Source organism: Notechis scutatus, chromosome 2 (genome assembly GCF_049901735.1).
Source record: "Notechis scutatus isolate UNSWTSFEM ecotype Mainland chromosome 2, rNotScu1.2, whole genome shotgun sequence".
NCBI classification, from domain to species: Eukaryota; Metazoa; Chordata; class Lepidosauria; order Squamata; family Elapidae; genus Notechis; species Notechis scutatus.
Genome location: NC_142010.1, coordinates 62792549 through 62817588, shown reverse-complemented (window position 1 = coordinate 62817588; position 25040 = coordinate 62792549). Strand labels below are relative to the sequence as shown.

Below are 25040 nucleotides of genomic sequence, written 5' to 3'. Positions count from 1 at the left end.
GAAAGCAATATGTTACAATTATAGACAAAACACTGTCTCTTTGTTTACACCAGATTCTGGATGTTTATCACTTACACATTCAGCATCATGGTCTGTATTTGGAATGAGGAAGGAAACAAACTGTGGTGATGAGCCTTATGTGTTTTTATTTTGCCTTTCACCACAATCCTTATCTAGTTTTGCATTTGGAAAGACATACATAATAAACAGTGCAGTTCTGTGCATAGGTCCCACCTCGCTGACTGGGATGTAGTAATTTATTGATTGATTAATTAAATGTAATCACATTGTCACCCATCTGACATGAAATGGCTCTGGGTAGCATACAACAATCAAATAAAAGATAAATACAATCTTCATAAAATATAAAAGAATTGTTATTAAAAATAAAATATATGAAGAAATAATATAGGCAAACCATAGGTAGAGAAAAAGTAAACGTATCAATACTGGAGCCATCTTAAGATGTTATTGATTCTCTGAGACATAACCAAGTCTTGAGGGATTTCTTGAATACTAACAGGGACTGGGAATGTGACTTAGCAGGGGAAAATGTTCCATTCAAAGGATGCCACAGCAGAGAAAGCCCACTTCCTGGCAGTCATCAAATAAAAATAGATGATGCTCACAACATATTTTCTCTGCCAGATCTTGGGCCCATGTAATTGGGGGAGAGACATTCTCTCAGATAATCTGGTCCCAGGCCACAAAAGGCTTTAAAGGTTAAAACCAGCATCCAAACAAACTGGCAGCCAGTGCAACTTGCGGCCCAGAAGTGTAATATGTACTGTTCTGAGAACCCACATAACTGCCCAGGCTGCTACATATTGCACTAGCTGAAACTTCTGGATACATTCAAGGGCAGCCTCATTCTAAAGCACAGAAGTCCAATCTGGAAGTAACCAAGGCATAAGTGACTGTGAGCAGAGTCTTCCAATCTAGGAATGGACACAACTGATACACCACATGAAACTATGGAAAGGCACTCCTAATGACATCTGTCACTTGCTCTTCAAGCAGGAGCTGTGAATCTAGGAGGACCTCCAGATTGCACACTGTGTCTGTCTGGGCACTGCAACCACATCCAGTACCAAAGATGGCATAGTTCTAAAACCCAAAGTCTGTGCTAATCCAATTCCAACAGAACAGAGGAGAACAAGCACAGCCGTCTTCAGCACAGCCAGTCCTCTCACCAGTTCCTCAATCTACTCCTCCAGAAAGTGACCCCCAAATTCCTAAAGCAGCCCCAGGTCCAATCACTGCCAATGCAAGTTAGAAAAAGCAATTGCCAAAAAGCAGAACAAACAGGCAAAGCAACAAAAGAGGCAACTGCAGCCATCTTCCAGTAGATTATGCTATAGTCCAAGCTAGCCGAGTCTCCATCCTTGAAATCCAAATATGTAGAAAAGCCCACCTCCACTTGTATAAGCACCACAGTTTGGTTTGTCATACCAAACAATTAAGATGAGAGCCTAACTGTGGCTTTCTTAATCACATGAGATCACAATGCCAGTTCTTCTAACAAGTCTTGCTCCTTATCTGTTTTTCTAGTGCAAGTAAAACATGAAAAAGGGCAAAGGTTAGGCTCAGAAAAACCATTGTATATGAATAAGTGTATTTGATTCCATAAGTGTACACTACTTATTTATTTATTTATTTATCAAATTTATATGGCTGTTCATCTCACACAAAGTAACTCTGGGCGACATGTAATAAAACCAGCAATGAAACCATGGCGATGCAGTGGTTAGTATACAGTATTGCTGACTAACTCTGCCCACAACTAAGAATTCAGTCTTGACTGGCTCAAGGTTGACTCAGCCTTCCATCCTTCTGAGGTTGGTAAAATGAAGACCCAGATTATTGGATGCAATAGGCTGACATTTGTAAACTGCTCAAAGAGTGCTATGAAGTAAAGCACTATGGAACGGTTCATAAGTCTAAGTGCTATTGATAAACATACAGTATTATAAAGCCACTTAAAACTCTTAAATAATTACATCTAAATAAGAACAAGATCACAAGAGGATTGAAATCAGAATATTACATATACTGCAATAATTAATGTAGGGGATCAAGCTATGTCCCTAATTGCAACAAATTATGAAAGCTAATGTGAATTTCACGAATACATGTATTCTGTTTTGTCAACATCCGTCATTAGGATTTCTTTGAGAGGATAAATGATAATTCAAATAATAATGGATTATAAACTGTTGAGCATCTCTCTACCTAAAAATCTCTGGATACAATGCACATACAAAAGAGCTCACATCAATATACTGAACTGGATTTTGCAGCTGGATTTTGATGAGAGGAGATTTATTTACAGGACATACTTTATGGGGATAGGTAAAACTTAGCTTCTATCTAACTTATCTTCCTGGGAGAAAATGAAAGAGACATTGCTTTGTGTGCCTAGGAAGAAGGAAGTGACCTCAGATTAAGTTTCTTAGACAAAGAACAGGCAGCATGATAGATAAACAGAAGCTCAGAATAAATTTTTAACTTTCTATGGAGCTGTGTGCATGCATGCTTGCCAGCTGCTCATGTGGAACCAGAAAGATTAAGGAACTCTGCTCTAGCTGACTTTTTAAAAAAATTATTTATTTATTGGAGTAGTTAAAGGAACAGAAGAGCTACACAAATTAAAAATAGAAGATAGAAAAGGACAGAGCCGTTAATAAAATATCAGTAAATATAATTACTGTAAAATTGAAAGTTAATGTCAAATTAAGTTAAATGTAGAGAATTATGTTCATTATACCATCTGAAGAAATTGCTAGGAATGTCTATACAACTCTGAACATCAAACTAATATTAATAGCATCACTATTTGCTATGCTTCCAAAGAAAAAAATGCACCTAATCACATAAACGAAAGAGATCAAAGAAATAAACAAATAAAAAAGGAAAAAATAGCATGAAAGAGAAAAATCAGCAAAAATGATATTGGGAAACGTAACTCTAAATTCCCTCCCATTGTACTCAGGTGATGACTGCATCAGCATACTTATAAGCATTGAAATTGTTTCTAATGACTGGTTTTACATCAATTGTTTCCTTCTTCAATAGCACACTCTGTGTAATTGAATTTAACTTGTGGTATGACACATGATACATGCCTTCTCTGATTCCCCATGGACAGCCCTGAGGCCAGTTTTGCATAAGAAGGGTTCATGTGTGTCATGGTGAGGCCTATCCTGCGCAAGAATCAGTCTTGTAACTCTGTGAAAGAAGGAACACTTGAGAATATAATGGCATTTTTAAAGCTTTTTTGATTTCATCAATTATGTTGCTTGCTGTCAAAAAATCAGGTTCAACCATTAAGACCACTTATTCTCTAATCCAGTATTTCTCAATCTTGGCAACTTGAAAATGTGAGGACTTCAACTTCCAGAATTCCCAAGCCAGTATAGCTGGCTGGGGAATACTGAGAGTTGAAGTCCACATTTCTTCAAGGTTGAAAAACATTGCTCTAATCAAACACAAATGTAACCTTTGAAAGAATTTGGTGATTCTTTGTTTTGGTTCCTTGCCCAATAATGCAGAGAGAGATCTCTCCCTTCTCATTCCTTGGTCCTCACATACCTATTCATGTACTTCCCTTGAGATCGAACCATTCAGCAGAAAGGAGAAATTACTTCACTGCATTCAAGGTGATGCAAAGTTGATTCAGATCTTGTCTCTGAGATCTGATTCAGTCATGGCAACAATTCTTAGCTAATAAATATAAAACAATAAACTTTCTCTTGTGAACCCATTAGAGCTGCAATACTGAAAAATCTAATCTGGAATATTCTATTACCTCACACTTTCTTTCTTTCTTTCTTTCTTTCTTTCTTTCTTTCTTTCTTTCTTTCTTTCTTTCTTTCTTTCTTTCTTTCTTTCTTTCTTTCTTTCTCTCTCTCTCTCTCTCTCTCTCTCTCTCTCTCTCTCTCTCTCTCTCTCTCTCTCTCTCTCTCTCTCTCTCTCTCTTTCTTCTTTCTTTATCAAATTTATTTGCTAATCATCTCAGGGTTCTATTTAAAAAAAAACCCTTCACTAAAAAGCTGTCAGAAGAAAGCTTTTTGAATAATGTGACTCATAAACTGGGCTAGCTGGAAGATGGTATTTTGCTGTTTATAATAAGGATTGGAAAAGGCCAAGTTCCATTTTATTTAGGAACTTAAACAACAAATCCAATTTTCAGCTTCATTCCAGACCAAACTGGATTTATCCTATCAAAGAACAATGAATAACAAATGTGCCCTGAATGTCCCGAGCCATGTTTTCTTATTTAGAGTTATAATTTGCCATCTGGATTCCATGTGTGATAGTTAAAAAGCATGTAATCACATATGAAGGCCAACATTCTACTGTTATATATGGGAATGACGATGATGATCTAGGAAAAAGATTACTTATTTCTGAAATGGAACATTTGTGCAGAGAGTGATAAAAGATTTAAAATAAGCCATGTGTCTAGGTTACTTGTGATCCTGTCATTTGCCCCTGATCACCAAGCAAAATTACAAAGCCTGGAGATGACTTTCTTCTAGCATCAAAGTCTGAAGGAAGCCTTATCCTTCCCTGAAGGGGTTGCCAGGAACGTGTTAACCCTGGTCAACTACAAAAGACAGTTTTGCATAACCAGTGTTAGCGTTATTATGAAACTGTGCTCTTTCATCCTTATCACCTTTATTGCTTTTTGTCCTTTGTTTGTATAGCCATCAACCAACTGAAGTGCAGTCACTGGTAGGAAGTCTGCTTCGGTCTTCCTATTTTTTTGTATTACTTATGTTGATCGGCATCATTGCTGTTGCCCTGGGTTTTGCACAGTAGCCGGCCAAGTTTACACTGGGTGAAATCCAAAGCTGTTAGATTTTTACCTCTTAAGTAACAATATCACTGATGCTCCAAGATCTGAAAATCATAGTCCCAACCATAGAAGGTCAACCACAGGAGTGGTATAAAAGGTTAAGACAGCCACTGTGACTGTGTAATTGAAGTCCCATCCCTTTTCATGTTCTTTTATCACATGATTGTGTCCATTATGTTTGTACAGACACCAACATATGATCAAGCCAACTTAGACATTTAACTTGAAGGATTGAAAATAAAGAAGTAATATAAGCTAAATATTCACTTCAGAAAGATTAAGCTAAAAGTTACTTCCAGAAGGAAGGCTTAAACTTTATCTAACCTTTCTGCTGAACATCCTTCCCCAACTTTTCATCTGTAATGTTCCAAATGAACATATATTTGGTTTCGTGGTTGCTATGATAAATAAACACACATGAAATTTCAGGCAATAGAGTCCTGTGAGAGTACTATAGCGTATCAGAGGCTAAATGCAGGACAATATTTTATATATTCCTATCTTGACCCAAGTAGGTTTAGGATGATGACTGATCAGATCTTCAAGTCCAAGAACTGGATTTTAAAGGATCTTGCAGTTCTTAAAAATTGACATGGGATATGAAATAGATACCTAAATATTTGGCAGAAGACAGAATCAGGACAAATTTTCTCTCCCCAGTTTAAGAGAATATATTCCCCATAGTAACCCTTTTCGGTTGTAGACCTCACAAGCAACTATTGTTCTGAAGCCTTTGTTCCAGAGGTCATGAACAGACTAGATAAATTTGCCCACAGGTACAACAAATACAAGATACTTGTTGGGCTAATATTTGTTGAGCTGCATAAAGCAAACATTCCTACCTCAGCAGGAATTACCTATGATTCTACTATCTTGTGAGTGGTTTGCTTTCCACATATAACATCACTTCTGACCTACAAAGAGCTACATTGGGATTTATTCATGACAATTAGCCAGGATAATGAAAGGAAACCTATATTTAAATTTATTTGAACCTCTCTTAACATTTGAGCCAAGGCCCATTGTAATGGTCACCTGAACTGGCTCCGGGAATGGGAATTTAATTTCTCAATAATTACATCACCAATTTGGGTATATACATTTTTTTAAGGAGACAACCAGTTTGGTTTAGTGATTAAGGAACCAGGAGACTATGACTTATAATCCGGCTTTAGGCATGAAAGACAGCTGGGTGACTTTGGGCCAGTCACTCTCTATCAGCCCATCTTGCTTGCACAACTAGCTGGTTGGTCAATGTTGCCACCACCAATGGATCAATACTCAGTTGGTATGAAAAAAAGTGGGAAGGAGGAGAAGAAGAAGGAGGAGGAGAAGGATAATAATAATAATAATAATAATAATAATAATAATAATAATAATAATAATAATAATAATAATAATAATAATAATAATAATTTAGGATTTATGTGTGTGTATCTACAGTAACATGTATATATGTGAAACTTGGATACTTTTATTTATTTGTTTTATATGAATATAATAAGACTATGGAAATAATACTGCAGATATCTAAGGATATTCAAGAAATGCACTGATAGATATTGCTTCAGACTAGCATAGGTCATAGACATTTGCTATAAAAAAGAAATGTTTCCTCCTACACTCTGAAATCAATTTCATATGTGGTTTTTATTAATCTCCTGGTAACAATTTGGATGGACTTGCCACCTCCAGGGTGTGGTTAGGATGTCCTCAGCTCGCGTCAAGACCTTTCTTGTTGTTTCCTGTGTGGGAGGGCTGCGTTTTTTGTTTCTGAAAAGGAATGTCATATGATGGGTCAGCAACTACAGATCTCTATATCTGAGTTCCACTTCCTTCCTAAATTTGATAAACAATTAAAGGAACTATTTGTTTATGTGTATGTGTGTGTCTCTGTTTCAGATTTTTTTTTTAGTTATTTCGTTTACTGAACTCTTGCTGCTCTGTTTCTCTCAGATGGAGTGGGAAAGGCCGGGCATTTCTTTTAAGGCCTCTAGAACTTCCTTCTCCTTTTTTTTTTTAAAAAAAAATATATATATATATTCCTGATGTAGGAATGTGGAGAATATGAGAACCTGTGCACCATTTGGTGACCTTGTATTAACCCAAGAAGGCATTTGCCTTAATACGTACTTGTTGTGTGAAGGAGTCAGGTAAAAGAACGGCTTTATGGCTGCAGCATAGCTCCAAATGACTACACAGATTGGGCGTTTATGGGAGAAACAGCAAAAGTATTTGGTGCCAGCTCTTAGAGATGTAAAAGCTAAACAAGAGTCATGGTAGTCAGTGCAATATTTCTTAACTAATTCATCTGCATATACATACATTATTAAAGGTTGTGTTACAGAAGTGGTACTCAGCAGGTTCTCACCAGTTCTGGAGAACCGGTAGCAGAAATTTTGAATAGTTCAGAGAACTGGCAAATATCACTTCCAACTGGAGATTTTACAATATTCTTCCCCTGACACGCCCACCAAGCCATGCCCACAGAACTGGTAGTAAAAAAAAATTGAATCCCACCACTGTTGTGTTACCATTTTAAAATTTAAAATATAGCACTAGGCAAACCCTGGCTCATTGTTTCAGAGCTATTTGCTTATCTAAACTGAGAAGCAGAATGACCAAAGGCAGGCAGGCAAAAAAAAAAGAGAAAAAAGCAGTGGGATTGGGAACAGCCTCCAACTTCCTGCTGGCTTTCCCATTGAGTTTCCTTGAGGGAAGCTGAAGCACCAGAAATCCTCTTCCCTTCCTTTAGATGGGGGATTGAGTGAGTAAGAGATTATGCAAGCAGCCATGTTAGGGAACATTGAAATTGAGGATAAAATGATCACAACAAAACTGTGGCAGCACTGAAGCAGCCACAACTTCCCAAAATTTCAATCCCATGGGCTAGTCCATTTGATGTACCTCTACCCATTCTCATTTCTACATGACTGTATTAAGCAGCACAGCAGCATCAATAATCTCCTACGGTTATGGTAGTGCTATGATTTAAGTGAACTGAACATGTGAATTGAGTAAACTTAGGCGTATCTTCTTAATTTAGTGTTAGCAAAGAGTTATAATTGTGGGTAAACATAGAGTCAAATTTATCTGTTTCTATTATATTTGACATTCTTCTGGGTTGTAGGAAAAGAGAAATATTACATGTATATTTCACAACTAAAACAAATCTAAGAATTATTTACATGGGCTGGCTAAAGTGCTAAACATGTAAAAATATGTCCAGGGTTTAAAATTACCAATTGAGCCATTGTCTATGTGTGTATATGGTATGTATGTACAAGTCACATGTGATAAGATGAGAGTCATTTTCATACTTCATCCTTTTTATCATCCAGTTTTTCACCCAGGTTCTTTAAAATTAAATTGCAATTACTTTTACCTCTGTTAATCCTGAAGCATAGAGAAGACACAAATAATATCTTGAAGCAATCAGTGCACATGTTCCCCATCACAAATCAGTCAGTGCTCACTGAAACTGTGTGAAGTTTTGATTTAGAAATTGTGTTGAAGACAAGTCAGTTCAGGTCAGAAATGGTGTAGGGTCTCCCGCTTGGGCTAAATAACCTACAAGGTCCCTTCCAACTCTGATTATCTGTTGATCAGTTGAGCTTCCATTTCCCTACCCCTTAAACTGAATCATCACAGCTGGTTGTACAGATACATTTCTCTAAACCAAATTTGAATCAATTCAAATCGTATCAAGTCAGAATATCGTATTGAACTGAGATAAATCAGTGATTTGAATCAAACTGATGAGGGATGAGTAAGAGAAAAATATAAAGTAAATTATTCAAGCAGAACCTCAACCCCTGTGAGTTAATCCCTGGTTTTGAAATCATAAAAAACACCTATTTCATACCAAAAGGAAATAAAATAAAATAAACTGTTAACCGCATCCTCCATTTTTTCCAATGTGTCAGATGATTTTTTTAAAAAAAAAAAAATCTGGGAAGTTACCATGAATGGAAGCTTTCCAGATGCAAAGCCAGAAGCCTCTATTTCATTTAAAAGTCCCTATAACTGTGGCAGTGAAATTATAATGCATTGACAATTTTGCAATCACCCACTTATATCAATAGCTCTAATTATAGAGTTGAATGAATGAGTAAAATTAAATCTAGACAAGATATTGAAAGATGTTATTAAATAGAACACTGAACTAAGGGATAGTATTCACATTATTTTGGAATGGGCTGCCCTCTCTTTGCATTAGACATAAATTATTGTAAACCCACCCAAAATCATTCACTGAGATGGGTGGTTATAGAAAACAAACCAATAAACTCAGTTCTTTATCATACCCAATATGGTGAAATTAGAGAGCTCCTGAGCATATCCTAAAATGGTACAATACTCTCATGGAAGTGCCCTAGTATTGCTCAATAGCTCTGCTCAAAAGTTTCCAAAAGGTCCCTCCTGCTCCCTTCCCCCATCCCACGTTATTATTTTAGTAAATCACTCAGGACTATGAATATACCTGACCCTCCCTCCTAGTCCTAGTTTCCTCACACCATCACCGTGTGAGGTGAGCTGGGCTGAAAGAGGGGAAACAACTACATGCCAATTCATAGGCAGACTTTTCCCCTTCCCTCCCTTAAAAAGATATCTTCAAAGTTTAAATGTGGAGCATGATGTACACCAAGACCAGAAACCAAGCAATATTCTCACTGGTAAATTAGAAAAAACAGGATTTGTTTCTTCAGCCTGTTATTCACCACTTCACAGTGCTATTTCTCAAAAACATTTCCTTAACATTCGGATGTCAGATATTTCATTATTTTGTTCAGCGGTCCTATTTCTGCATTCAGGTTGAACTGGTACTCAAATCCTTAGCAGAAAAGTAAGTGTCTTCTATAATATTCACAGCCTCCACCTATAAATTCCCCACCTTTGTCTTGTAGAACAATTGCTGAATTGTTCTGAGATGTTAACCCACATAAATTAGCTCCAGCTATCTAGGGTTTGATCTGGTTCTTTTGTGGCTGTTGGGTTGCATGCAGATGTGTGAGTCTGTCTTACCACCTACATATATTACTTACATCTCTTTCATCTTAATTGACCGGAGTCTCTCAGATTTACGGTGTGGGCATGACAACTAAATTTTCTCTTTCTTATACAGGAACTATTTCTGAACACTGTATAATTTATTTCTAGTTCAGGAAAAATGTACTAAATATGCCCACCTCTCCATATGCCTATGACTCAGCCACAATAAGCATAGAGAGTTGTTAATCTGCTTCAGCTGACTTTCCTCACCAAATCCCAATCTTTTCCAGTCTGTGGCCCGCTATACACTTTATATTTCCAAATGTGCAGCTAAAAATGTAAAGTGTGAAGTCAATCAATGAGTGTTTCTGTGAATGCTTGTGACAAGTGTTTTGTCCCAATGTGAGGAAATATTTTCCAGACAGGAGGAGAATCAAGTGAAGGCACTCAGGGAACCTGATGCAAGATCCAAACTGCAGCATCCAACCCGCATTCTTGATCTCAGTCTCCATGAGTTCAACCTGCAACTGGAACTTGGTCCATTCAGCCCAAGGGAATCCTACTAGCTCTATGCGGCATGTCAGACAGCAAGGAGTGCTCAGCCACCAGGAGCCACTTGGGATAGGCAGAACAACCTAAAAGTGACCAGGCGTTGAGAATCTTCTAGCAAAGACTACATGTTTCCTTGACTCAAAGTCCATTCTCAGTGCAGAACAAGACTCATCTGTAGCCCAGTCATGCATCCCCTCTTTCTAATTCTTAATTAGGAAATCTTAAAAACTTCATCTCCTGCCTAAAGTAGAAATGTACATTGTCTTTCCTTGGAATGTGTCAAGATGCAGCCCAAGAATGTAGCCCATAATGTAGAGGTATCTTCAGGAAAGAGCCAAGCAACCTTCCTTTTGGGGGACACATTTGGTAACAAATCTGGATTTGTTGTTAGTTTTACTGTGGTTTTTTTTCTTCCATGTTCCTCACTTGGTAGAAGGCTAATGGTTGTTGTGAAGAGGAGTTTCATAATTCATAATACTTATTATTTCAACAATTACTCAAATTGAAGGAGTCATTAATATGTGATAGATGAGTTATTGTTCCTGGTATTATGTGGTTCTTTGCTTATTTTTATGTTTTTTAAAAATGTTTTTAATTGTTACTAGCCCCCTAAATAAATAATTCCGTATTGAATTTCAGAGATGACGATCTTTGTGGCCATGTGAATTTTAAAATCTATTCCTAATGGTGTAGAGCAGGGGTGTCAAACTCAAGGCCCGGGTGATTAGATCCGGGTGATTAGATCTGGCCCGCAGGGGCACCCTGGAAATGGCGAAAGACTGGCCTGCGGTGCCTCTGCCAGCAAAAACAGAACTCGGGTGGGCTGCACACAGCCCTCTTGAGCTCTGTTTTCATTGGCAGAGGGTTACTTACAGGAGGCCATTGTAGCCGAAAATGGAGCTCAGGAGCCTGTTTTCTCTGGCAGAGGGCTTGGGCCACCACAGGCACCCCTGACACGAGTGATGTCGAGCTGACCACACCCACTCTGGGCACGCCCACTTTGGCCTTCCGAGGTAAAATACAATCCTGATGCAGCCTTCAATGAAATCGAGTTTGACACCCCTGGTGTAGAGCAATCCAGAAAACATGCAGGGGAGCATGAATAATTAACCTTTTGTATATTAAAAAACAGCATACCAACTAATGGAAGATCCCAATGCAGGCCTAGGAGCGTTGGTATTCACCAGATGTTTTGAATTACACTTTTTACAGTCTCCAAGCACTGGCAAGCTTTGGGGGATTTTTGAAACTAGTAACATATCTTCATTATTAGGCTGTTTCTTCTTATGTAAAAATGAAAACATACAAAATGTGTACAGTGGCACAAAAATCTATAGTTATAATAAAATACATGACTTGAGAAACTAAACTAGGATATGGTTAAACTTTCCTCCTGGATTCTTATTTCATAATGAAGGCATTATTCAACTGTTTGTCTAAATTTTCAGACAAAATTCACAACTTCCCAGTTCTCCTTCTGCAAATTGTTCCACTTGAATAGACTTTTCAGCCAGAGGTAAAGTAGTGTTTGCTTCCTTCTGGAAGCATAGCTATAAAGTAATTTCATATTGTCGTTACTGCTATTGCTGTTTTTCAGTATGATGAAATAGTTTACTTCAGAAAAAAAGTTTCTGGAGAAGCAGAGGATTAATTGTGCTGATGTGAAAGACACCTTTAAAGGTGTCTGGCACTGGTATAGGGCTGGAATCAAAATAGTCTCAGACTTGCAGAAGAATTCATTCAGTCATTATGGGAGTATTCTAGCTGTCTCTTGCCTAGAAGAATACATAACTTTTCTGCCAAAAGTAACAAACTATTTCCTTTCTCCTTGTGCTCTGGAAAGCCTGAAGATAATGTTTGCGGTTGCCAAAGTGTGATTGTGAAAGAACCCAGTTTATGGATCCCAAAAGATTAATCATGTTCATAGCAATGCTATGATGAAAAAATAATGTGGAGAATTAAAAAGTTGTTTTAGTGTTGATCACAAGCCCAGCAACTCCAGCTTAAGCCCTTGTGTTGGTGTGCAAAACATAGGATTACCTCAGTTCAGCTGTATGTCTCAGACTAAATCACCCTAATAGTTCTCCACCTTTACTGGATCTGCAAAATGCCCTTCAAGAACACTTTTTAAAAATATGAATTGCACTCTTTTGGGGAAGGTGATCTTTTGACTTTCTATTTTTCAGGGGGGGGGGGAAACACATCCATTTTAGCTTGGAGTTGTGCATTGGCTGGGAATCCAAAGAGCTGTCTGGGATAATGACTTGCAATATCATTTAGGATTTCTTTGAACTTGTTCTGTGCCGTGTTTTACCATTTTTACCATCATGGTATTGATTCAGATCAGAACCTATGCCCACGTCCAGTCATATATGCTCCTTGTTTTCATCCACGTTATTTTAGATGTCTCTTTTATCATTTCACAGCAAATGAGGAGAGGGGCCACTCAGATGCAGTCTTATCCAATGCCCTTATTGCATCTATAATCCAGAGATTGTACTTCCTCAGTATCTTAAGTGAACTCCACAACATCTGAAACCAAATCAACCAACATTTTAATGGTCCTGATATAATACTGCTTAGGACATTGGAGAAAATTAAAATGGCATTTGCAATACAGTACTAGGCCAGATTTATTATTATTTTTAGCTAGGTGGGATAAACAGCTGTGTTCTTGATCGCAGTACAGAGATGACCACTTCCCTTTTCACTTCCTACAATACATCAAAGTGACAATTTAAGAAAAGATAACAGTCAGCAGTTATCTTGGCCATTTCGTTATGCACTCTTTGGTGCATTTGTGAGTGAGTGTATGTGTGTGTGTGTGTGTGTGTGAGAGAGAGAGAGAGAGAGAGGGGTGGTGGCGGTGGTTTTGAAAGTAGTTCAACCCAACACATAAACTAAGCTGAGAAATCTGAGGAACAATACTTATGGTACCATGCCAACATTGCCAATGAGCTCAGTTTGCTGTGGACTACACACTTGGTCTGGATTTGGCTTCTTAGAGATGTACAGCATGAACAGCTTCAGCTGCAAAGCGAGAAAGTACGATTTTTAAAAGGGATTTATTGGCTGTACAAAGCCTAGAAGTCTGCTGTCTGCCAGCACCCTGCAGTGGAAAACTCAGGCTGTTGCTACTCTCGTTTGTTGCTCCTTCTCCTTCCTTTTACCTTGAATAAATGGCTGCAGTCTGAAAGCTTGCAAGGATGCCAGCTGGAATGCATTCCATTTCTTTTTAACTTGTTAGACATGCAAGACAAGTTTACAGTTTGCTAGTGTGCAATATTTACAGTTCTCCTGAAAGCCAGCTCTGCACTCCCCATTGCCAGATAATGACAAAGTCTGGACTTTAGAGTTCAAAACTGGTGCTGGTAGAGAGAAACTCTCTTTTTCCATATCCTATCTTAATAAAGAGATCAAGGTCCACTGCTGAATTTTGTCTGTACAGAAGTGAAGTCCACAAGGCATCCATTTAATTATGGAGGTCACCCTTGCTTAGTTACAGGAGCTTCCATTGAACTATTTCAAACTTTCAGAGTTTCATAATATTTGTTAGAAGTAAGAAAATGAATTGACTAATTTACCAAGGCTACAAAATGAACAGTTGTCACAAAGAGACAAGAATTATAAAAATACAAAAGACACTGCATAATATAATACCATACCACACCAATACAAATTCCTTCTGTATTTCATAAGACAGTAAACTGAAACAGGAAGGAAGGAACACAATGATGTGATAAGGAGCCCATAAGTGCTGTAAACAGAGACTTGAAGGAACAAAGTTGGTTTAGCCTAGAGAAAAAAGACTGAAAAGAGATATACCGTATTTGCCGGCGTATAAGACGACTTTTTTGCCCTGAAAAACATGCCTCCAAGTGGGGGGGTCGTCTTATACGCCGGGAGGACTCCGACTCCCACTTCGAGCTTGAGTTGCAGCCGGGAGGAAGGCTGGGGGGGGAGCGGTGTGTGTGTGTGTGTGTGTGTGTGTGTGTGTGTGTGTGAGAGAGAGAGAGAGAGAGAGATCAGCTGTATTGAGAAGAGAACGTTTCCTGTGTTCTCATTTTATTTACAACATATTTTACGCTTAATGGTAAGCAATGAAAAATATTTTTAAAACTCATTTCTAAACTCCATAGCTATTTGCATATTCTTGGTTCAAAATTGGATTAGCTCATTTCAAAATTGTCCAAAGCAGAAAGTGCGTCAAAAAAAAAAAAAAAAGTGCAAAAGTGGAAGGTGTGTGGAAGAGGGGGTAGTCTTATACGGCGAGTATATAACAAACTCTATATTTTGAGTGGAAATGTTGGGGGTCGTCTTATACGCCCAGTCGTCTTATACGCCGGCAAATACGGTAATAGTACTTTTCAAGTATCCAAAGGCATGTTTTACACACACACACACACACACGCATGCACGCGCGCGCGCGCACACACACACACGCACCTAAGACCAACCAGTGTTTGTTGAGTCATATTGTCAGATATGGAATAATCGTGTTAAATTTCAGAAGGTAGATTCTAGTTGAATATTTGGAAAAAGTATTTAACAGTAAGGTTCAACTGTAGAATTACAGTAGCTCAACAATAGAACTAATGATCAGGGGAAATGTTTTTCCCCATGGGATCTTTTAACAAGAGGACATATTGAAAAATTTTCAGAGATGCTTTCATGTGGAGGTTTGCACTCTCAATTCCAAAAGTGGATGGTCTAAATATCCTGCCTCAATTCTATCATAATATGATATAGCAACTATGGGGAGCTTGTGATGTTCCTATTGGGACTCCAATGCCCACCAACTTATGATCAGGAATTCTGAAAATAGCAGTTCAGCAACTTCTAGAGGCCTACAAGTTCCCACTACTAATAAAACAGAGTTGGGTAGAGAAAAGGTTGTAATAATGTCACATTCAGGCTAATAATTCACATTGAGGCTAATAACTGGCAAGTAATTCAGTTTGAATCCTATCTACAATTATTATATTAACATCTGATTTGTAGAATCATATGTTAGAATTTTTAAAGGAAATGGTGCTGAATCAGAGGTTATTTTGTTTGAATCAACTCTGCTTGAATTTGCTACTCTGTGTGTCAGGTAAAGACAAAGAAAAGAAAGCTGTCAAACCCAGAGAGCAAGTAGGATTGTTACATAAAATTTGTCATGACGCAGTCATGATGGAGGAGATTCAGTTACAAGCATTCTATTAGCTCACCTAGTTACATACTTTTTTGGCCCACAGTTCTTCGTTTTCTTTTTTGCATTGATTCTTTTTACATCATCTGCCATGAGAAATACTGAAAAACACAAGAGATAGCTTATTTTTTAGTTGATCCAAATAAAAAGAATCATGCTCCTCCCAATTGGACAACAAATTATTTTCAGAGTACAACTGATAAAAGTTGGCTTAGAAAATGCATATGTACCCGCTGTGTGCTTTTATAGAAAGTATATCATACAGAATTGAGACTTCCTCAGGAGCAAATATACAATGTAATTTTATGAATGTCTAGTGAAAATTATGCCACACTGAGTTCAATTACATTTAAGGTGTAATTGCCACAGAGGATTCCTAGCAGTGTCAATCAGAAAGCATTTTGCAGCCTATTATTTATTTGACCAGCCAATTTCCAAACAACTCTGGGTAGCTTACAACTGAAAACCAACTTGTTAAAAGAAAAATACGACAGATGAGAAGAACAATAAAGAACCAAATTGAATTAAATCAAACAAACCGAAACAGAAAGGAAGACTTCACAAACACCCTGTCTCCAAGGCCTAGGAAGACAACCAAGACTTCAACAATTTCTTGAAAGGCATAGCATATTTAACACCTTAAGAAAAGAGGGGAAAAAACATGAATTGTTTCTTGAGTGGAAAACTCTATAACTCCCCCATCCCCAGTTTAAAATTTATTGTCAGTATATTATAAGATTAAGGAGTTTTCATTGTGTCTTTTAACTGTGGCTTGGCGTTTGTGGATGTGTCTTCTCAGTTTTGCCTGTTGCCCCATATAGTTCAACCACAAGTTCAACCATAGTTTCAGAACAAGTCAGATTCAGAATTTCTACAGCATGACACTTAAATGAATCAGCCGTTAACAAATAACAGATAATTGAGATAAGTTTCATCTATGAGCCATTCAAGAAAGAAAGCAAACAGACCTAAATATACTCTTCCTCATTGCACCACCTATTAACCAGTACCCAGATAAGCAGGAACCAGCACCAGATACATATGAACAATCAAAGAAGAAACAATACCCCACCCACAAAGCAATCAAGGAAATAATACCCCAATCAGGGTTGGTAGGACAAGTTCTCCCATATAAACACTCAGCAAACAGCACTCCTCCATGTACTGGTGATGTTACCTAGCCCGGTAAGGAAACATCTTCAGGAAGAGAAGCAAGCTCAGAAAATACCAAAAACCCAACAACCCAACCCTCACTTACAATCTCTATTGGCAGCATGACACAACATATTAAGTGAAAACCAGACCACATTCTAGCTTCATGCAATGGGTTCTCTATCTCTTTCTCTCTCTTTCTCTCCCTCCCTCCCTCTCTTTATTATTATAATATATGTGAACAGAACATTGCAATATGTGTCTTAGAAGAAAGATAGGAAAAAGAATAGAATAAAAATGTAATAATTTTTCAGGGTGATTATTTAATTGTTCCAACTTGAGAGGGGCGAAATCAGTCAAGTGGGAAGGAATGGTGTTTATTTGTGCTAATTTCATATCTTTAGTATGGGAAACTTATGCAGCGTAACACAGCTGTGAGTCCTTTGTAACTTGGTTGGATGTAATACATCAATGCATATTCAGTTTGAATGCATAAGGCACACTTAAACATTTATGATCCAGACAAATTAGAGACAGGATAAATATAGAACTCAGTAGTCTCATGTGAACAATCCTATCCTTATTGTAACCATAAGGCAAAAATATTTTCCCGTTGCTCTTTCTGAACACTGACACGTAGATAGAAAGTGCTCAGCCGAGGAGGTTGGTTGGATGTTTGCAGGAAAAAACATAGCTCACGCTTTTGAGTGGTCTTTGGACACTAAAACTGTCTGATCAGAGCAGACTTCTGAATCCGATTAATCAAAATAAAGCCCCAATTAATTCAGTTGTCCTTCTACCTAGGATTTGGCCAGGTAGATATAAATAATGCAGGTGATTAATTGAGGCAAATTGCAGAACCTCCAGAAAATCCCATTACATTTTTGTGATAGGCTTCTTCACCTTGCTTTTCTCTGTCTTTTATCTGAATGAGGATAATCTAAATAGAGAGAAAGACCCCAGAGAGATGTGTCATTCAATAAAGGTTCAGGTGCTCTTTAAAAGCACTTCCCAGTCTTTCCATTTATGGGGACTGGAGCATCACCATCAGAAGCTTTTGAAGATCCTCTAGCTAGAGTTCAGTAATGAAGTATTTGTAGCATCATGAAAATGTGTCCCTCTCCCAAGTGGATCTGCATTAATTAATCAATGTGTTTTTTTAAAATAATAGGGACTAAAATCTCATGAGATTATTAAGCCCATGGTTTTATGTTCCCACCTGAACTATTATGAGATTTTGGTTGAGAATACCAAAATCTTGCATGATTTAACATTCTCAAAAGAGTTCATTCATTACTATGTATATAACATTCTCTTCTGTACCAAGAAACCACCTACCATATCTTTGAACCACCAGTGATCTCTGAACCAAACATTGGGAACCTTTCTCAACCATTCCTAAGTCTGTCAATTCCCAACAATGGAAAACTGCCCATTCTGCAGTGCAAAGGAAGTGCTGCAAAACTGCTTTCACAGATTCCTTCTGCAGAATAGCTAAGCTGGACTTTAATTGGCAAGGCCCATAGTGTCAAGGGAACACTAGGCTACTGTATTGATCCTAGATCAAGTACTCCTTTCATTGCACAAAGTCCAGGTGTATATAGATTGCCATAGGTTGAATGCATATCAAAGACTGTTTATGGGAATCTATATGAATTTGACTGCTAGTACAGAGACTTTCTGTACATTTCAAATTTCAAGTTCAAATTAGTGCAAGTTTTGTCAACTCATAGGCCGTCAAGTATTTACTTCCAAGTTGGAGTCTCCAGTCCTTGAGATCATGTCCTTAAAATTCAGCAGTAAAATTATTGACTTGTAGCAGCATGGTTTTTAGTAACTATTTGCTAAATAAAAGGTAAATGTTGATACATTAAACCTTCTTGTAATATAGCACACTATCTGATCCATTAAACTCTCTTTCCCAAAGGCTAAAATGCCATCCCTCCTGGGGCTGGCATTGAAAAACTACTCATGCCCCAGAGGCCTCCAAATGAATATCTATGCTTCCCTAAGCTTGTCCTTGTTTTAAATGTAATGTGAAAAATAATCCACAATGTAAATCTATAATATTTTCATTAAATGTTTAAAGAATACATTTTCCTTATAGAGAAAAATGGGATGAGAATATTTTTAAAGACAGGGAAAATTTTCTAATTGCCCTGTATAAATCCCTTTTGAGGGAATTATTTTGATAAAGCAAACAATGAAATTTTTGTAGAAAGAATTTTTTTCTCAAGAAAATTCTGTGATGTTGATTTATTGCATAAGTCTCATGGAAAGAAAAACAAGGTTTCTTTTTTCTGGCTCTAAGCTTGCACTGATTCTTGTTCACCTGGGCTCCACCCTTAATTCCTAGAGAGAATTCCATAGTGGAAGCTTAGAGTTCCAGACAGCAACCCCCAAGCCCTATGAAATATAGGAAATGAAATAATGAACAGTGAGATGCAACTGCAAAAAAGGCTAATGCGGTTTTAGGCTACATTAGCAGAACAGTACTGTCCAGGTCTCAATAAGTAACATTCACAGGATACTGTACTTTCATCCATCTTATGTGTAGCCCTATTTTGGGGCAATGTACTTCCCATAGAGAATATGAAAATTGTACAATCAATAAATATGTAGTTTGCTGTCCCTAAAGAAGATGGTTTAAAGGAATTCATTCTGCTAATTTGAAGAAAGAAATGACTACATTGGAATCAAGATAATTGAAATTACAAGGAATTACAAGGAATAACAAAGACTCTTCTAATCACAGAAAAAATTCTCTGTTGTCCCATAATACAAGACTTTTGGGGTTGCATGATTGGAACTGGGTTAAACGTTAGGAGAACTTCCATAAGAGCAGTTTAAGAAGGGAACAAATTATTTGCAGAGTGATGGGCTCTTCCTTACTCCAGGATTTTGGAAAGAAGCCTAAGCATCTGATGCAAATGCTGTAGTTCTAGAATTTCCTGCATTAAATGGGGGCAAGGGGTGCCTATGAAGCCCTTTTCCAGGCCAGTGATTCTTCTAGCCCTTTTCACACACTCGCACACACAGACTTGGAGTGAAACAAGGCATGAATTTCCACATGGTATGTTGTCCCCATGCCTTGTCTAGCCTGCACTTTCTGTTGGTTTCTGTTTGCTGTAAGAACTCCTCCATACTTCAATGGCACAGGACAGTCGAGTATGACTTGCTCAGTTTCAGGCATCATTTTTTCAATTGCTATTTCAGTGAGGTTCTTTGAAAGACAGGAAGGTTAAATGTTACTAACTCCTGGGGAGGCAGGAAATTAAACTTCCTCTTCACATCTGAATTAACCCATACTTCCTGTTGGAAACTAGAAGTGGTTGTTCATGTTTTTTTATAGGAAGTTAGACTGTTTCAAGGGCAAGGGTTTTTTGTTTTTGTCCCCCCCCCCCCCCCGAATTGTGCGTTTCTGCATTTTTTAAAGAGAACACAGAGAACTGAAGTGGCTCCTATCTTGCTACCTGGCAAGTTGACTCACCTTACTCCCTCCCTCTCTCCCCTTTCTTTTCTTTTTTTCCTTTTCATCCTGGTGATTTAACAGAACAAGGTGACTCTTGCTTAAACAGAGCAAACAACCATTTCTAATCTGCCTCTTTATCTTTCAAATATTAATCTCCAAGGAAAAACACAATGACAGCTCTGAACAGAAGACCTGGAGTGACAGGGAAGGGCTTTTTCAAAGTTATCAGTGCTTTCCTCAATATAATTCCAAAATCTGAAGCTTATTTACCTAGCGTTGTTTATATCAAAACCTGTTTAAGTTCCTTTCCACTTCTGTTTCTCACCTACAAAGAAACTTGCAAATTTTGGCTGTGGTTTGAGATGTTTTCAAAAATAGGGCATCAAGCATGAGGGTGCGGGTATTTGAAATAAAAAGAAGAGATGGCAGAGGGACATGAAAAAAAAATAAGTTTCCCAAGATGCTCCCCAATGAGTAAGACTGCAACATTAGGAAAATGCTTCACGTGACCCCAAAAGAAAAAGAGTAACTTCCATTCCAATTTAGGCAAAAACTGTACTTGAATAGTTTCTGTATTAGGATGTGGAGAGTCTGTAAAAAAAGCTATGGTTTTTTGGTGGTTGGCTTTTTTTCTCTTTTAATGGATTTCAAAAAAACAACAACACCCTCTTAAATGGCATACAGTACTTTTTAACATACCTAATTCATTAAAAAAAGATCCCACAACTCCAGCATAAAATAATGGACTTTACAGTCAATTGCTGCCCTTTCTGTATTGTCAAAGATATTATTATATCCCCTGCCAACCTCAGAGACTATTTCTTTTTGTTAAAATATGTTTATAAGCCATCAAGCCTCAAATACACAATTGCATTTTTCAAAGATGACGTCACAATGCAGTTATCATTATTCTGATGTCACGGTAATGGACATTATGATAGTGAGTTGACTATGGATTTTTGAGTAGCCAAACTGTAATCAAAGATAGGAAAAAGTGGAAATATCAGCAAGAGGGCTTCATTTCCTTATCCCCCTCCACACCCCTAAAATGAAAAAAAGATCCACCCCCAAATCCCCCATGCATATTGGAAATGGTGCTTACCATTGGGTAGAGAAAATGGAAAATGAGGAGCAGAAAGGGGAAATGAAATGGAAATTTTTGGAAAGGAGTCTCTCTAGTGTCTGTCTGGTACTTAGAAAGAACTAAAACACCCTGGGAGCTTTGATTGGGGAAGGGTCTTCTTTTCCGAGGAAGTTAATCTGCAAGGGGATGGAGGGGGGCATTGCTGTGATTCAGATATGGCTGCTTTGCCTTTCCTGTCAGTGCCTTAGATTGAATGCTGGAAGCCGCCTTAGTCCCAGGTCCTTAAGGTGAGCACATTCCTCTTTGACACAATTTAGCCATTTTAGTGTTTACCCAGTCAGAGTGCGTAAAGCAGGGCAAAGAGCACATTGTTTCCATTCCACCCAAAGAAGGTTTAATAGCCAGGTAAAGTGATCAGTCTAATATGTCCCAAAGCAATTAATTTGCTATAAAAGGATTAGTAAATATCCCAAAGTATGACTCCGTAAATGCTTTTACTGAAACAGTGGAAAAGTACTCCTTTCCACCCACCCTCTGTCTTTTAGTCACCCCATTGATAGAAACAAAACTTTCAAAAAAAAAGCTTATTAAGAGATAAGATGTGTCTTGAGGAAAGAGAAACCTTATCCTTCTTATCTGTATTATTATTATGGAGAACAGGAAGCTAGGAGAAGAATAGCTCTTCCTTCTGTTTTCCTCAGTTCTTTGTACCACAAGGTGATCTAGCAAACATTAACATACCACAAGCCTAGAAACTCATCTCGCTGCCATTCTTCGTATACCATGGATATGAAGCACCTGGATAGAAGAAAACATGATTTAGTCTTGCTGCCGAATCATTAATGCATGAATCATTCATTCCCTTTGCTCTGGATCCAAAGGTTCTCACATTCTGAAGTGCAAAATCTCTAAAAATAAGATGAACCCAAAATATATTGAGCTATTTTTACATAAGACGTACAGTAGGCAGTTCCAGTGTAGATTTATGTCCTGATTTGTGAAACAGAAACTTTATTATGGGCTATATCACTGAGCACCCCTAAATTCCTTTGGAGAGAGCACTCAGAGAGCCAGTATGATGATCTTTATTGCATTTGCAGTTTATTTATTTATTTATTTTATTTGAATCTCGAGGCCCTCCCTTGTAAAGTAACGATAGGGCAAAGCAATTTACAGAGCCTCCTTCCTCTTCCTTATCCAATGATTTTGTAGAGAAGATGAGGCCGAGTCTTGCTTACCTTGGTGTCAGTGGTGGGATTCAAATTTTTTTTACTACTGGTTCTGTGGGCGTGGCTTGGTGGGCGTGGCAGGGGAAGGATACTATAAAATTTCCAGTCAGAGGTGGTATTTACCAGTTCTCCAAACTAATCAAAATTTCCGCTACCGGTTCTCCAGAACTGGTCAGAACCTGCTGAATACCACCTCTGCTTGGTGTTCTTACTACTCTCATTTCAATGTTTTCTCTCTCTCTTACTTGAACATGTAAGCCAACTTGGGTGTTCGAATAAAAAGAATAGAACTTGAATAGAAAGGTTGCTTCTATTTTAAAGAAGGAAATGAACAAGGAAATATATGAGTAGGCTACAAGGCTAAAAGGGGATTTGACTCATCCTGGAGTCAAATCTCTCTCCCCAAACATCTACCCTTTGTCACCTACGCAAGAAGAATTTTTAAGGTGATTCCATGATATGGAGATTTTTTAAGATGAGAATTTGCAGACAGTTTCAAGGGGTAATGGGCCCATCTTTATTCCCCGGTTCTATTTTGCCCCTTTAATCAACCAACTTCGTTTTGGAACATAGTTTGGGTGTGGCCCAATAACATGAAACAGTATTATTTCTAGAGGCACTATTAGCAAAAGACAATTAAGAAATTAGGGAAGAGGTTAAAGTACTGTTCCTTACATATTCTCAGGGTGAAAGAAGTTGCAGTGAGACTGATAGAAGCAAGCACAGTAAGCAGTAGTAATTAACTACAGTAGTAATACAAATCATAGCAGTGCACTCTACTCTCATTCTAGAGTCGTAGGCATGCATGTGGATATGACAGGCATTGAACTCCAAGAAAGGCAAATTGTGGAATACTATCGTACAAAATTCTATAATCTTGGCAATTTCTGGATATGGGGACTTCAGTTCCCATCATTTTTAGCAATAGGTCTTCTGGCTGGGGAATTCTAGGAATTAGTCCATATATTGCAAGAGTACCCAAGCTGAGAAATACCCTTCTAGTAATGGGTATAAGGCCTGGATCCTGTTCATCCTTCTGGTTGGCATGGATTTATATTGTACACTTCACGTTGTACTTCAAGTTGTGTACACAGAACTTATTGTTTTAATTTTTGCATGGTTGTAGTCAGAAATTCATTTTCCAAAAGTATCAACTAATTGGGGCTCCTATAATTGGACATGAGCAGATGTAATATTCCTACCACCAATTTTATGAACAGCACATTGCAGAGAATTGATAGATAGGTACTTGTAATTCTGTCTTAGAAAAGGAAACTTTTCTCAAGTTAAACCTCCCCAATCCCTTAGATCATGTCTGAAGAATATTTACTTATTTATTATATAGTATAATATGTACTGTATATTTGTATGTAAACATCTACAGAATCAGCTTTGGAATAAAAAAAATCCAAACTCTATAAAATGTATTTATTTATATGATTTACACAATTTATTGCTGGATATTATTTATATGTCTTCCCCCTGCCCCCCCAATCTCACAATAGAGACTCTGGGAAGCATGCAAATTTGAAACAGCAACAATCCCACAACTTAAACCACAATATCCGAAGTTAAAATGATAATCTCAATTTATAAAGACAACTTTAATAAACAGAACTTGCCTAACCCATTACTGTAAATCAAATGCCTGGGGAACAGGCAGGACTTCAGTGTCTTACAAAAAAACTATATAGATTTCCAAAGGGATGTTTTTCTACTGGGCAGATGCTACCACAACTCCCAAGTCCAACAAGATGCCTGTCTCTAATGGAACATTTTCAGAAATACCTTTTCTGCTAGAACTGATGAGGAAGGCAGAAATAACGGGAAGAGGAAAGGCAGTTCCTCAAATAAGCTGGCTCCGTGTCATGTAGGGCTTCATAGATAGCAATCAGCATCTTGAATTGCATCCAGTAGCCCACTGAAAGCCAGTTCAGGCAGCAGAGCAGTGTTGTAATGTGGGTGCAACAAAATGTCAAAAGCTGCCTGCACCGCTATATTCTGCACCTATAACTTCCAAGTGATTTTCAAGGGCAGCTCCATGTTGAGTCCATTTGCAGTAATCCCAGTGGGAAGCAACTAAGCTATGAATGAGTCACCATGAGCAAAGGAAATGCTTATGACACTGAAGGAGGTCAGATCCATGAGCTATGATTGTGGCACTAAGTTAGTTCATTCCACCTTGTTATGTAGTAAACAAGAGTAACGGGGCTGACTATGTGGGTTTCGCAGTGACGCACTCATTGCCACAGTAAGCCTAATACAGATTTCTATACTACTTTTCTCCCACAGCTGGTAAGCTATTATTTGGCATCAGAAGTTGGATCCCCTACTGGGTCATAATCAACCATCAGAAATTGCTTTGCTATATTAGAAATGTAACACAGCTTGCCTTAATATGGACATTACAACTATCATTATTACCAGCAAAGATGACATTTATCATTAGCTTAAAAAAGACCATCTGATCTGGCCTGCATAATAGCTCCAATTACTGAGCATCC

General features: G+C 37.9%; 1 long non-coding RNA gene across 2 annotated transcripts in view; it reads right to left on the bottom strand.

The window, feature by feature from the left end:
* Positions 1 to 6507: 6507 nt before the first annotated feature.
* LOC148132042 (uncharacterized) overlaps positions 6508 to 25040 on the bottom strand; it is a 41927-nt gene continuing 23394 nt past the window's right edge. Inside the window, exons 1-3 of one of the 2 annotated variants that reach the window (XR_015747533.1) lie at positions 21326 to 21530; positions 15619 to 15700; positions 6508 to 6634 (exon numbers count right to left, since the gene is read on the bottom strand). This is a non-coding gene — a long non-coding RNA (uncharacterized LOC148132042). Of the gene's footprint in view, positions 6635 to 15618; positions 15701 to 21325; positions 21531 to 25040 lie in introns of those variants that run through there. The other variant, XR_015747534.1, reaches the window with a different exon arrangement.